Raw genomic sequence first — 15651 nt, forward strand, 5'->3', positions numbered from 1 at the left:
AGCGATGATGAAGGTAGCTGGCCAGGCTGGATGCAATGCCGGCGTGGTGACTGCTAATTCATCTGCTCTCTCTAGCCTGTCTAGACATTGTTTGGGTCCAAAATACCCCACTGAGAGATTTACCAGCTCAGCTGTTATCCAGAGAAATCCTACTGTGCCAATATAGACTGCAGCAGAATGCATCTTCTGTCTGGGTGAACCTCACACACTCGGAATTAGCTTACTATTAGCAATGACCTTCAATTATAAAAAAAATTTTTAAAGGGTGATTTGCCCCTCACTGCCTGAAAATTGTCAATATTTCCTCCCATTCCCCCACTCACTCTTCCCCCTCCCGTTGGTTTGAAGTAGGCCGAAGAGCCTGGCTTTTCCTCTCTCCCAGTCATAAATTCAGAAATTAATAACTTTATTGATTTTTTTATATTCCAGTAGGCACAAGGATTAAATAAACGGAATTATCGCCCTCTCAGGAGCTATCATTCAGAAATGCTTTTCTCATTTCCACGGTTGCCATGGTGTTGGTGTCGGTCCCATCCCCCCACTAGTGGGGCGGGAGACTCTGGGCCTCAGGGTCCCCCTCACCACACTCCCGTCTCATTCCATTGACAGGAGGCTGGGAAGTTGTGCTTATAAAGCTAGACATTTTTTGTTGACTTCATAACACAACTTTTGCCGATTATACCCATCACCCTAACTCACAGCTGGCACCTGCGAGATCTCACACCGTCTAGACAGTTGCTCAGCCTCAGTGATATCACACGGCGGTTACAATGGCTTTTTTGTTGTCCCTTTATGCCATCTTTTTTTTTAAATCCTCAATAAAATTCTATATTTTATTTTCAAAGATCGGCTGGATCAGGAGGTGCCTGCTGTGGGACTGAGCCAATCACGTACCATCCTAAGGGGACATAACCTTAAAATTACAGCTAGGCTGTTCAGAGGTGAAGGCTGGAAGCACTTCTACACACAAAGTATAGCGGAATTCTGGAACTCTCTCCCCCAAAAAACTGTGGAGATTGGGGGTCAATTAAAAATATACTGGGATTGATAGATGTTTGTTAGGTAATGGTTTTAAGGGTTACGGAACCAAGGCTGTAGATGCAGTTAAGATACAGATCAGCCGTGATCGAAATGAAGGGGAGAACAGGCTCAAGGGGCTGAATGACCTCCTCCTCTTCTAATGTTATAAGAACATAAAAACATAAGAAACAGGAGCAGGAGTAGACCATATGGCCCCTCAAGCCTGCTCCGCCATTCAATAAGATCATGGTGATCTGATCATGGACTCAGCTCCACTTCCCCGCCCGCTCCCCATAACCCCTTATCCCCTTATCGTTTAAGAAACTGTCTATTTCTGTCTAAAATTTATTCAATGTCCCAGCTTCCACAGCTCTCTGAGGCAGCGAATTCCACAGATTTACAACCCTCTGAGAGAAGACATTTCTCCTCATCTCTGCTTTAAATGGGCGACCCCTTATTCTAAGATCGTGCCCGCTAGTTCTAGTCTCCCCCATCAGTGGAAACATCCTCTCTGCGTCCACCTTGTCAAGTCACCTCATAATCTTATACGTTTCGATAAGATCACCTCTCATTCTTCTGAATTCCAATGAAGGCCCAACCTACTCAACCTTTCCTCATCTCCGGAATCAACCGAGTGAACCTTCTCTGAACTGCCTCCAAAGCAAGTATATCCTTTCGTAAATATGGAAACCAAAACTGCACGCAGTATTCCAGGTGTGGCCTCACCAATAACTTATATAGCTGTAGCAAGACTTCCCTGCTTTTATACTCCATCCCCTTTGCAATAAAGGCCAAGATACCATTGGCCTTCCTGATCACTTGCTGTACCTGCATACTATCCTTTTGTGTTTCATTCACAAGTACCCCAGGTCCCACTGTACTGCGGTACTTTGCAATCTTTCTCCATTTAAATAATAACTTGCTCTTTGATTTTTTTCTGCCAAAGTGCATGACCTCACACTTTCCAACATTATACTCCATCTGCCAAATTTTTGCCCACTCACTTAGCCTGTCTATGTCCTTTTGCAGATTTTTGTGTCCTCCTCACACATTGCTTTTCCTTGGCCTTTGCCCATAACCCACTGACCTCTCACCCTCTCTCCCCTCTATACAGAGCCAGTTGTCCCAAACCAATTGATCTCCCACCCCCTCTCCTGCCTCCACTCTATTCATTATAAACAAAGTAGTCAAAAAACTGTGGTTGCTGGGGAATCTAAAACTAAACAGAAAGTGCTGGAAATACTCGGCCGGTCAGACAGCATCTGTGGACAGAGCTGACAGGTTATGGTTTCCAAGCAAGAAGTGGTAACTCATCTTTTTTCTCTCCAAAGGCACTGACTGACCCTCTGAGTGCTTCTGGCATTTTCTGTTCATGGTCTCCCTTCAGTGCCTTGCTGCAGCAGTGTAGTCAAGGCTAGAAACCCCAGGGTCAGAGGGGAGATCATACCTCCCATACACGATCAACGGTATTGTGCACCGTTACTTAAAGCTCAGCCGTCCCCCACAATCCATGGCTGCACACTTAACGCTCAGCTCCTGCACAACCCACCCACCAATGCTACAATTTTATTTTTTAAGTCAATTCTATTTAGTGTTGCCAACCCTCCAGGATTGTCCTGGAGTCTCCAGGAATTGAAGAGTAATCTTTAGGGACACTGCTGTGAGCAACTTGGGGCATTAAAAACAAATGTTTTTTTCCATTTTTTGAACACTTTCATCCATTAGTTATGCTATCTACCCATCATTGAAGCACTGACCACACTTAATCAGCTCCGTTGGGCGGTCCACATTGTTCGCATGCCGGACACGAGACTCCCAAAGCAAGCGCTCTACTCGGAACTCTTTCACGGCAAACGAGCCAAAGGTGGGCAGAGGAAATGTTACAGGGACACCCTCAAAGCCTCCCTGATGAAGTGCAACATCCCCACCGACACCTGGGAGTGCCTGCCAAAGTGCATCCGGGAAGGGGCTGAGCACCTCGAGTCTCATCGCCGAGAGCATGCAGAAACCAAGCACAGGCAGTCCCACCCTCCCTTTCCCTCAACGGCTGTCTGTCCCAGCTGTGACAGGAACTGTGGTTCTCGTATTGAACTGTTCAGTTACCTAAGGACTCATTTTTAGAGTGGAAGCAAGTCTTCCTCGATTCCAAGGGACTGCCTATGATGATGATGATGCTATCTACTCTATCAAAACCCTCTATTTGAACCCTTCTATTAAATCTCCCCTTAACCTTCTCTGCTCTAAGAACAATCCCAGCTTCTCCAGTCTCTCCACATAATTGAGGTCTTCCATCTCTGGTACCATCCTGGTAAACCTCCTCTGCACCCTCTCCAAGGCCTTGACGTCCTTCCAAAAGTGTGGTGCCCAGAATTGGACACAATACTTCAGCTGAGGCCTAACCACAGATTTATAAAAGTTCAGTACAACTTCACTGCTTTTGTACCCTCTGCCTCTATTTATAAAGCCAAGATCCTGCATGATTTTTTTTAACCACTTTATCAACTTGTCTCGCCACCTTCAAAGTAGTTTGACGAGGTTGTTTTTCACCAGCTCCTGGAGCATCTCCGTATAGACGAAGAACTGAAGCGATCCGGCCGCTCAGTCTGACATGGTCGCAGCTCATTCGCCGATTTCCAGCTGTGTCCTTGCACACCTCTCATCGCGACGAGCACACAGAGGACATTGTCAGTAGGTGCAGAGAGGAGTTATCAACACTTAGCACTCACCCCCTCATCCAGCGCTACCACACTGCACGGCCGTGGCAATCTCTCTCCCACTTCACTTTCTAATTAGTGCAGGAGAAGATACCATGACACAATTTATTCCCTCGGCCAGGGCTGCTGGCGTCACAGAATCTGCAGCCTCCTGCCCTTGTACCCGAATGGTGCAGGAGCGATGGGGCAGTGTGCATGGACAGCAAAGGGCTTAAAATCTCACTCACGAATGGAGATTCTGGGGGTCCATTTTCGCCTCTGGGTTACCGACCAACAGAGCGTGATAGCCAGCTGCCCATCCAGGCAATGAGGAGCCCCCCACCCCCAACCCTGCCATTTTGAGGCCCAACCCCCACCCTCATTTAAATTTGGCAGGCACGCCTCAAAATCAAGGCACAGCATCCACCAGCAAGGTTATTTTGGGTTATTTTGGGGGTTATTTTGGGGTAAATTTGGGGTTATTTGGGGGTTATTTGGGAGTTATTTTGGGGTTATTTCGCAATCGCGGAGGGCAGGGGGTTCCAGAGCGGCAGTGGCTCAGATGAATTCTGTGGCTCTCCTCCAGGGCCCAGAAAAATAATTTGACACTTAACGTGGGCCGGGCCTCTTCAGTTCCACCACCCGAGGAGCTGATCGAAGCCTGAACCGAGCCATCTCTGACCACTTCTGACTGAAAATTTAAATTGGCGTCCTATTTACGTCTTGGGGCCCTGATTTCCATATTAAAAGAGTCCTGTCGCCTGAAACAGGCTGGAGCCTTGGACACCTGGCAGTAGGCCCCTTTTTAAATGGAGCCGGTCATACCGCCGGCGTTAATGGGGAAGAAGGGCCACCGACCCCATTGTTAGGCCTCTACCGCCCCTTTAACGCACGGTGAAGGCACGATGACCCCGCTGATTCCTGTAGGGGCGCCAGCACAGACTGGATTGGCCAAATGGCCGGTTTCCATGGCGCAACTTTTACCTATTCCTCCGTGAAAGCAAACAATCTGCAACTAAGATGTTACTCTCGGACTCGGGTCGGTATCGTTGGATACTGGGGATATGGTTTCCAACCCTGACTGGACGCAACCCTGAAGGTTTCGTCACATGACCTCCCGCCTCTGACCGCACCGACCCCCTGCACTCCTGCCATTGGTCCATTCTTAGGGGTCACCACCTTCCCACGGCCAATTAGAAACCAAACAGACTCTGCGTTACCCGATTGTATGATTCCTGGCTCTTTGCCGTTAGCCCTTTTCCCACATCTCTGCTATTTCTTTAACAAATTAATTAAATTAAATGAAAAAAAACACAATTTTTTTTAATACCTGTACGATTTTTCTTTCGGAGTTGCTAGCAGCACTGTTATGGAAATTCATCTTTAATTGCTGAAGACTCCAAGCCAATCCTGGAGGGTTGGCAAGCCGAGCCGGGGCTGATTTCCATTTGCTCGTAAAACCGGCGGAAGCGGGGCTGAACGCAGCCAGCTCTCAGGGTGAAATGTATTTGCTTCATGGGTTCTCTGCTTAAGAATTCATAGCAACACATTGCTATTAAAAATTAGCTGGTTTATGGACAAAGGTTTAACAATCACACTACACATTACCAGTTCACCTACTAGGCTCACAACTGCATACCTCGTCGTGGATGACCTACACCCAACTGCCTGGGGTTTTATTGAGTCTTGTGAACATCACGTGACTGGCTAAGCCATTACTAACTCAACAGCTCGACAACTATTTTAAAATAAACAGATAAAGCCGCGCCCTTATTAAAGGGAGACTAAAACCCACAAATTATCAAATAAATCTTTAACGGGATCTTAAAAGATCAAATTAAAATTTGGTTGCCGGGGGTGATGATGCACTCCAGTCCCTCCGGTGCCCACCTCTCGCGGAAGGCCGCAAGCGTACCGGTGGACACCGCGTGCTCCATCTCCAGGGACACCCTGGCTCGGTGTAACCGCGGAATAGAGGCACGCAGTTGGGCTGAACGACCCCCTCGACCGCCTGCTGCCTCTACAAACCTGCGAGCATGCTCACGGGTGCACACGTTACACTGGGTTTAGCCGCAGCTACATATTGTCATCATCATCATCATCATAGGCAGTCCCTCGGAATCGAGGAAGACTTGCTTCCACTCTTAAAGTGACTTTTTAGGTGGCTGAACAATCCAATACGAGAGCCACAGTCCCTGTCACAGGTGGGACAGATAGTCGATGAGGGAAGGGGTGGGTGGGACTGGTTTGCCGCACGCTCTTTCCGCTGCCTGCACTTGGTTTCTGCATGCTCTCAGCGATGAGACTCGAGGTGCTCAGCGCCCTCCCGGATGCACTTCCTCCACTTAGGGCAGTCTTTGTCCAGGGACTCCCAGGTGTCGGTGGGGATGTTGCACTTTATCAGGGAGGCTTTGAGGGTGTCCTTGTAACGTTTCCGCTGCCCACCTTTAGCTCGTTTGCCGTGAAAGAGTTCCGAGTAGAGCGCTTGCTTGGGGAGTCTCGTGTCTGGCATGCGAACTATGTGGCCTGCCCAGCGGAGCTGATCGAGTGTGGTCAGTGCTTCAATGCTGGGGATGTTGGCCTGGTCGAGGATGCTAATGTTGGTGCATCTGTCCTCCTAGGGGATTTGTAAGATCTTGCGGGGCTGTAGTGATACCCGCCCTCCTGTATGGCTCAGAGACATGGACCATGTACAATGGACACCTCAATTCGCTGGAGAAATACCACCAACGATGTCTCCGCTACATATCGACAATGTGAACAACACCTGGATTCAGCAGCTCTCCCATTGGAGAAGAGACACAGGAAAATGGTGTGCTGCTGCCAATCTTAAAGGTCTGAGGTGGCGTAAAGGGACATTGCACTTTCTCGGGCACCAGGATGCCAATGGGTAGTTGGAGGGCGCCTCAATTCTCGGATGGGCAGCAGGCCAGGATGGACATCCTGTTCCCCTCGGATGGGCAACATGTCCCACGGAGCGTTGTAGCGGGGACCTGGCAGGAGATTGCACACGCGTCAATTTGTAGCACTCTTGCCTCTTGAGTCAGAAGCCGGTAAGCACCCTGCCTGATGTGAGACCTGTGGCTCTGTGGGGGTTCAAGCCTCACTCCAGGGCCTAGAGCACGCAATCTAGGCTGATAATCTAGTGTAGTAAAGCGCTTTGAGACGTCCTGAGGTTATGAAAGGTGCTATAGAAATACAAATTCTTTCTTTCAATAAATGAAATTATCCAGATATATCTATAGTTTCAATGGGTGCCAGCCAACCTTGTTTTATCAGTGTCATTGCCTGTCCAAACCAGTCAAAGTGTGTCTGTTAGTTTGGGTGATCCTTCTTCAAAATGCAAGACTGCAGACTGGGGTAAGTGGAGGAGATTCATTGGCGTGGAAATTCCTTATGGCCCAATTTTCGGGCTTGAAATGTGCTCCAACTGGGAGACCCGAGGCAGACACAGAATTGAGACACATCTGGGCAAGCTTACGTTGACCTGTCACAGGCAGCGACCCAAAGGAAAGAGCCGGGGTGGGAGGGTGGGAATGTAGAGCAGCAACAGGTGGGAGACCGATCGGGATATTCTGGAGTCGGGGAAGACCTAACAATTCTTGCCAGCGATGCCCAAAAATCAAATATTGGGCCCAATATCAAATTGAGCGGGTTTCGGGCTCCCTCTGGTAGCCAAAATTGGCCCGCTTTGCACCAGTTTTGTACCTGTGAAATGGACGCACCGAGGTCCCAATTCTATCCTGTAATCTCTAAAGAATGAATCACCAAGTACCTTTTCCCGAGGAAGAATCTGGTTGCATGTTGCTGAAGAGCATTGACAAGTATGTGAGAACTGGGCCAGATAATGTGAATTTAATTGCCGCCGAGTGTCAAAAGCAAATGGGCCGTCAAATGGCCAGGACATTACTGATCATATCTTATCTGCTTCGGTGTTGGAAATGGTGAATATCCCAATTACTCGGCCATTCAGAATAATTTGTTGGTTCGTCAATTGTGCCTGCTTTAACATCAAAGTAAAGAGCCAGATGTAATTGAGAACCTATATTGGGGTCTCAAGTTTCTTGTTTCACACCTCCTGTACCATGTAAAATAGTTAAGAGAGGTTCAACATGAGGTCAATCTCCCCTGTAATATATACACTCAATATAAACTCAGTTAAAAGTTGGAAAGAACTGCAAGGATTCTCTTTTTCACATTTGAAGCAGTTTATGTATTAGGTCAGTTAATTATTGAGGTTCTGGTTTCTTGCCATGACTTTCTTCTTCTGTTTATCCTGAAAGTAAGCCGATTAGTTTTAGCCTGAGTGTACCAGCCTGACACCTTGGCCTAGACATTGGCCTCCTACACTATTCCAAAAATGGTGCTTTTCATTTTTTTGATTCCTCCTCGGCCGCGATCGACCAGCCCGGCACTCTGCTGCAGTGCGTGGGGCTGTTGGGGCCGGATCGTGGCTGCCCTCGAGGACCAGGTCACCAGCCCTGGAGCCTGCATCAATGGCCCTTCTCTTTTAGGGAGGGAAGAAGCCTCAGAACGGGCCAGTGCTGCACACCTACTGCCCCGCCTGCGTCCTAGAGGGCTAAATCAAGCGCTCCACATCCTTCCTGGAGCGCAAACACCGAATTGTTTTGAAAGCTGAAACACATTAGCGCATGGCACTAATCTTTTCAACTATCAAAAGCTAGCGCCCAAACTGTTATGTTCAGAATAACTCCACAAGACTGTATTGTAAGCTCAAACTGTTGTGACCTTGGTCTCTTTAATGTGACTCCAGAGTGAGGAAGCAGTATGATAATTACCTTTTATACCAGCTTGCCCAGGGTGCACAGGTGACCCTTAGGTCTCCCACAGGTGTGTCCCCTGGTGGCAAGTCTTATATATTGGTGAGGTTTAAATACATACATAACACAAACTGGGTGCTCCCGAATTTTTCACCACATGGCTTCTACTACTTTCCAGAGCAGTCATGAGACTGCAAAAGAGCCAGTGGGGAGTGGGGGGCAGGGGGTGGGGGGGGGCAGGGGAGAGCGGGGGCTGGATGGGGGAGGAGGGGTGGGAGAGAGGAAAATTTTTATTACACATCGAGTTGTTCTGGTCAGGAATATACTGCCAAGAAAGGTGGTGAAAACAAATTCAACAATAAGGAATTAGATCTGTACTTGAAGGGGTAAAATTTGCAATGCTAGGGAGAAAGAGCGGGGGAGTGAGACTAATTGGACAGCTCTTTTAAAGAGGCGGAATGGCCTCCTCCTGTGCGGTATGACTCTATGACTGTGGTGGATGTTCCACATTGTGTCCCGCGCGATATGACAGAAACAACTCACATTTATATAGTGCCGTTCTCGGGACTTCCCAAAGCACTCCACAGCCAATTACATACCCTTTTATTGAAGTGTAGTCCCAATCGTCACCGTGGAAGCCAATTTGCACACAGAACAAAGAGCAATGAGATAAATAAACAAATAATCTGTTTTTGGTGATGCTGGATGAAGATCCGCAGGTAACCGGGTGATCTGCCCTGCTCGGCCTCTAATGGTGCCTTAACGCTCCTGAGCATTTAATGTCTAATCCGAAGGACGGCGCCTCCGACAGTGCAGCACTCCCTCAGCACTGCACTGGAGTGTCAGTCTCGATTATGTGTTGGTCCCTGGAGTGGGATTTGAACTCACAACCTTGTGACCCAGTGCTACCCACTGAGCCATGTACCATAATCACATGTGGCATCCAGCTGAGCCTGTAGGAGAGCAGTCTGAGACGATGCCACCGGCCATTGACTGCAGACTGGCAATGATGGGCTCCATGGTGTGGGCAGAGCTCTGTGCAATGGTGGAGGCGGTCTCGTCCATGCTCCTTACACTGCCGAGAGGCTCTTGGCCACCTATGCCATTGCATCTATCCTGTCGGAGTGCATGGCCACCACCCTTCTTGTGAACGCAGCCCCATCGGGGTCTTCATCTGAGTCCTGTGCAGCAGAACTTGCAAGTGAACTCTCCCTCTGGGGAGCTGGCTCCCGAGCTACCCTTTCCTATTGACTGTGCTGCAGCCCTGCTAGTCCCCAGTGCATCACCCAGTGCAACCCACTCTGCTCAGCTAACCCCTAAGGACCACGTAGTGCCAGTCTCTGAGCTGGTCCCTGCGGGTGAGAGCTGCAATGACGCAGTGCTTGGCTCCTCCTCCTCTTCTCCCTCGTGCGTGTGATGAAGGGCTGAGGTACAGGTTGCACATCTGCTGGCTGATTATCTGAAAGCATAAATGGCACAAGTCTCAGGTTTAGGTGAGCGCAGGGGGACAGGAATGGAGCAAGGATGACAGACATTATCAGGAGCTGGAAAGTGATAAAACCTTCTGGTGTGAGGGGGAAGTGGGATGAGAGAAGGAGAGGGGATAATGATACTGTTGTTGCCTCCAGTGGGATCGACGTCTCCACCGGCCACGGCGCCCACCACCTGCGGGCCAATGAGCCGCAGCACTCGCTCCTCCAGGTCAGACAGCTCCTGCAGCTGAGGTTCACCCCGCCAGTCCTCTGCTGCTCCCTCCGATTATTTGCCACCTTGGCACATGAGTGAGTAGGAGTCCAGCTGTGCATGTGGGAGATATGCCTGCCGTAGTTGAATAGCTGTGAATGTAGGCAAGGCGTGAGATGAGGATGTGAGTTTGATTAGCTGCACATGTTTGGTGGGGGGAGTGGTGGTTTGCACAGTGTGCACAGAGGTTCAGAGGCTGGGTGGGTGAGTGGTGGTTTGAGCACAGACAGAGGTTCAGAAGCTGGGAGGGTGAGTGGTGCGGGAGTGGTGGTTTGCGCAGTGTGCACAGAGGTTCAGAGGCTGGGTGGGTGAGTGGTGGGTGAGTGGGGGTTTGAGCAATGTGCACAGAGAGAGGTTCAGAGACTCGTATGTAGGAGGTGAGGAAGCATGTACTCACCTTCACCACCCAACTAAGGTCATTGAACTTCTTCTGGCACTGTGTCAAGGTTCGATCGACTACAGTGCTGGCCGACACCTCCTCGGCCACTTCTCTCCACGTGGCCCTGAAGACCTGTGGCAATGGTCTCCTTCCATATGCGGGGAGCAGCACATCCTTACTTCTCTCCACTGTCCCCACCAATACCTCCAATGCCTCGTCATTGAATCGTCAAGCGCTCTCCCTCCCAGCTGGATTTGCAGCAGCCATCCCAGAAACTTGTTGCACTTGCTCACAGCTCACCCTCAAATGCAGCTCTGCTGAAAATAAGCAGGTGCAGCTTGATATAACCTCCCCTTTAAGAGCTGGAATGAGCCACTGTGAAGGATTGATGGATGATTGCTAAATACAAGTCACCTGTAATTGGGTAGCGCTCTGCTATTAGCACCCCTGCAATGCCCCACTGAGGTCATTAGCGTCCCATTTACCGCTCCCGCTTCCTGGTGCCCAATTTAGCAGGTTAGCAATTGTTTGTACCGGGCACTAACTTTTCAAAATTTTTACAGTTAGCACCTGGGTTCACCCCCATGATGTTCTGACTCAGAAGCAAGAGTGCTTCCACTAAGGCAAGGCTAGCACGTAGCTCGGAGCACTATAGTTTTGAGGAGAAGACTTCGGAAACTGGGATTATTTCCATTGGAGATGAGAAGGGGGAGAAGAGAAGAGAAAATTATATCGAGGTTTGTAAAAGTCTGAAAGGTTTTGATAGGGTGAATAAAAAAGTCCAAATCTTCTGGTTGGGCAAGTCATCAAAAATTAGCACTAAGAGAGTGAGAGGAGATGTTAATAGAAACCCAGAGGGTTGTTGGAGCATCATGGAGTGGTTGAGACAGAGACCATTAGAATTTTTAAGGGAAGAGCGAATAGACACCTGAAGCAGAAGATGGTACAGGCCTATGGAGGGAGAACAGGGCAATGCGATTAGCTCTTAGGATGCTCTAGCAAAGAGCTGGCACAAAGACAATGGGCCGAATGGCCCCCTTCTCTGCTGTAAATGATGAGCTGCCTGCAGTGTGGAGCAACCTATGTGTTTGGACATTCTCTTGCAGTGTTATGTTGGGGGGTGGTCGGGGGAAGTGGGCAGAATCCCAGAAGCTGTCGATGAGGCTGGCTGGTTAATCATCAACAGCGCTCCAGAGCGTGGCCCCGCTGCCAGGCTCCAGCATCGGATTACCAAGCCTGCCACGGAAGGTTGGCTAGGCTCCAATTTCCCATCAGCAAGTTGGCCTCAAAGACCCCAATTATTTCACCCCTCCCAAGCACGACGGCCACTCAGTCAATCATTAGACAACTTGGCAAGTACAGGTCTGAGCACTGGCTGCGCAGACAACAAGCACAACATTGTCACAGCAAGGGCCACCACAACCCTGGGAACCAAGAGTTTTACACTCGCACGCACCAGCTCTACAGGTTAAAAATGCTCACTGTACCACGCATGGCATATGCCTGCCGACACCCAGAGAGTCACTTGGCAAGGTGGAGAAGGGCAGCCAGAGCCTGTGGAACTGTAGCCAGCAAGAGTCGGCACCTTCAGGGGAGATGGAGGGGGGAGGTCCTGGAGCTCGACAGACACGAGCAAAAGTTTGGCGAGAACGCCACTGGAGTGATGCCAAAACCCTGACGAACTGATACCACAATTCAGGTGCAGGAGCTACTCAATCAGGTCATCCTAACCTCAGCCTGTTATGTCGAGAGTACTTGAAGTTCTTGTACCTTACAGTCTAACAGACAAAAGGTCATTTAATGATTGGGATTTTTTTCTCTGGGAATGTAACATTAGTTAATCTTTTGCGAGCTTACCTACAGTTATGCTTGGGTTTCGCTGCTGATTCTCACTTGGTTGCCTTGGTGGGGCAGCAGTACACAAAATGTGACTTGTGGGTTAATCCCAGTCGGGCTGAATGTCCAACGAGCTGGGGCCAAGAAATGGTTACAGCAGAGAAGGCAACAAAAAAAAAATCATCCAACAACACATTATGGGACGTGGCTGGACACGGAGCTAGAATGGCTCGAGAATACTACTTGGGGCTCAATTTTCCCCACTTATCTGCGCCGCTTTTTTTGGCGTAAATTTAAAAATCCCAGCTTCCCCAAAGTTTCTGCGCCAGCGTAACTCAGTTAGTTCCGATTTTTTTAAGTTAGTGTTTTTTTGTATAACCTGATGTCTGTGTCAGTTTTTCAGATTTAAGCAAGTTTGGCCAACTTACATTTTTCCTAGGACACTTAAGAAAAACCAGCGCAGAAAGACACCATTGTTTTTAAGCAAAGTTTTGGAGAGAGTCAAGAAGACAAAGAATATGCACACCATGAAGCTTAATTTTTCAAAAGTCAAAAGGGAGAGAATGGAAGTCTAATGCAATTCTTTAATTTTTGACTTTTTTCAAAGTACCACGCCACCACCGAACATCTCCTCACTGGGCTCGAGAGTCGGAGCGTCGGACGACTAAATCACTCCCTCGCCCGCTCACAGGGCCTCGGGGCTCGGCTTTGAAAGAAGCCCAGGGGAGTGGGGGTGGGGTGGACGCCGAGCCCCTGTGTCTGGGCGAGGGAGCGATTCTGCCGGCCGACCCTCGAGCCCGGTGAGGAGACATTTGGTCGGTGGTGAGGTGGTACTTCGAAAAAAATCTAAAATTAAAGAATTGCATCAGACTTGGTTGCCCCAAATATCTTCATTGAATGCCTAGCTACACGTCCCAAGCAAGCCTATTGCGCATGTGCAGACCAGGGTGTGGTCCACACTAAAGCATGCACCTTAGAGAGAGAGACGAAAGAAGCTTTAAGTCCTTTGCCCTGCTGTTTTGAGCTGCTTGCAAAGTTAAAATTTAATTATGGAGACAATATTGACAATACCACACCTCGTGCAAGCCTGCTGCGTGATGGTGCTATGGAGGAGACGATTGATTAGACATCATCGCATGAGCAACCTCAGAGCACGTTGGATGATGGGCAGGAGGCCTTACCCATATCGGGTATATCGAGACAGGCGTTCATACCTGCACCTGAGTGATGCATCATCGCAGTCCCTCGGAATCGAGGAAGACTTGCTTCCACTCCTGAAGTGAGTTCTTTGGTGGCTGAACAGTCCAATACGAGAGCCACAGATCTGTCACAGTGTTGTTGAGGGAAAGGGTGGGTGGATCTGGTTTGCTGCACCCTCTTTCCGCTGCCTGCGCTGGTTTCTGCATGCTCTCAGTGTTGAGTCTCAAGGTGCTCAGCGCCCTCTCGGATGCACTTCCTCCACTTAGGGCGGTGTTGGGCCAGGGACTCCCAGGTGTCAGTGTGGAAGTTGCGCTTTATCAGGGAGGCATTGAGGGTGTCCTTGTAACATTTCCGCTGCTCACATTTCTCATTTGCCCTCCGAGTAGAGCACTTGCTCTGGGAGTCTCGTGTCTGGCATGCGAACTATGTGGCCTGCCCAGTGGAGCTGATCGAGTGTGGTCAGTGCTTCAATGCTGGGGATGTTAGCCTGGACGAGGACGTTGATGTTGGTGCGCCTGTTCTCCCAGGGTATTTGTAGGATCTTGCGGAGGTATTGTTGGTGTTATTTCTCCAGCAACTTGAGGTGTCTGCTGTACATGGTCCATGCCTCTGAGCCATACAGGAGGGCAGGTATTACTACAGCCCTGTAGACCATGAGCTTGGTGGCAGTTTTGAGGGCTTGGTCTTCAAACACTCTTTTCCTCAGGCGACCGAAGGCTACACTGATGCACTGGAGGTGGTGTTGGATCTCGTCGTCGATGCCTGCTCTTGTTGATAGGAGGCTCCTGAGATATGGGAAGGTGTCCAGGGCCACGCCATGGATCTTGATGACTGGGGGGCAGTGCTGTGCAGTGAGAACAGGCTGGTGGAGGACCTTTGTCTTACGGATGTTTAGCGTAAGGCCCATGCTTTCGTACGCCTCAGTAAATACGTTGACTATGCCCTGGCGTTCAGCCTCTATATGTGCGCAGATGCAGGCATCATCCGCGTAATGTAGCTAGTTCATACCTGCACCTGAGTGATGCAGACTGTGTGAGAAGGCTGCGTTCCACAAAGAAGTTGTAACCAAGATCTGTGAGTTAGTAAAAGCAGACCTGCATCAGGAGGACTGCTTTGTCAGTTGAAGTAAAGGTTACAGCTGCACTTTCATTTTATACATCTGGATCATTCCAGGCCACAACTGGGGATGTGTGCGCTATTTCTCAAAATGCAACACATATCTGCATTCGGCAGGTGACTGCTGCACTATATGCCCAGAGGAATGATTACATAAAGTTCCCTATGATCGCTCAGGCAATGCATGACAGGGCTTTGGGCTTCTCCAGGATTGCTGGCTTCCCAAAGGTACAGGACTGCATTGATTGTACCCACATCGCCTTGCGAGCACCTTTGGAGGATTCCAAGATGTACAGCAACAGAAAAGGCTTCCACTCCGTGAATGTGCAACTCATCTGTGACGACATGCATCACATCATGTCAGTTGATGCGAGATACCCTGGGAGCACCCATGATGTGTTCATCCGATGCGAGAGTGCTATATCTGCCATGTTTCAGCAACAGCCAGAAGGGCACAAAGGGTACGGCCTTGCCGCCTGGCTCATGACGTAATCTAGACAGAAACTAACCGAGAATACATGTCGCACGTTGCAACACGCAGCATAATAGAGAGGACCTATTCCGTAATATTGTGTTGTGTTAATGGAACAAATAATGGAAATGATTCTTCTTTAGTTCAAAAAGTTGTGTTAATCATGGAACAAATAATGGAAATAATTCAGTCATAAACTTTTGAATAAAATATATTTTACATTAACACTTGTTTGTACTTAACTTAACTTTAATAAAAATATTCTTGTATCAAACTTTAAAGTTTTCAGTTATGATCACTTACAAACTTTAAGGTCGCTTACAAACTTTTAAACTTGTAAATTTACATCACTTACAAAAAACTTTAAATTTGGGAACAGTTACAACAAAAACAACAATAATAACAACAACA

Source organism: Pristiophorus japonicus, chromosome 12, assembly GCF_044704955.1.
Source record: "Pristiophorus japonicus isolate sPriJap1 chromosome 12, sPriJap1.hap1, whole genome shotgun sequence".
Classification (NCBI taxonomy): Eukaryota; Metazoa; Chordata; class Chondrichthyes; family Pristiophoridae; genus Pristiophorus; species Pristiophorus japonicus.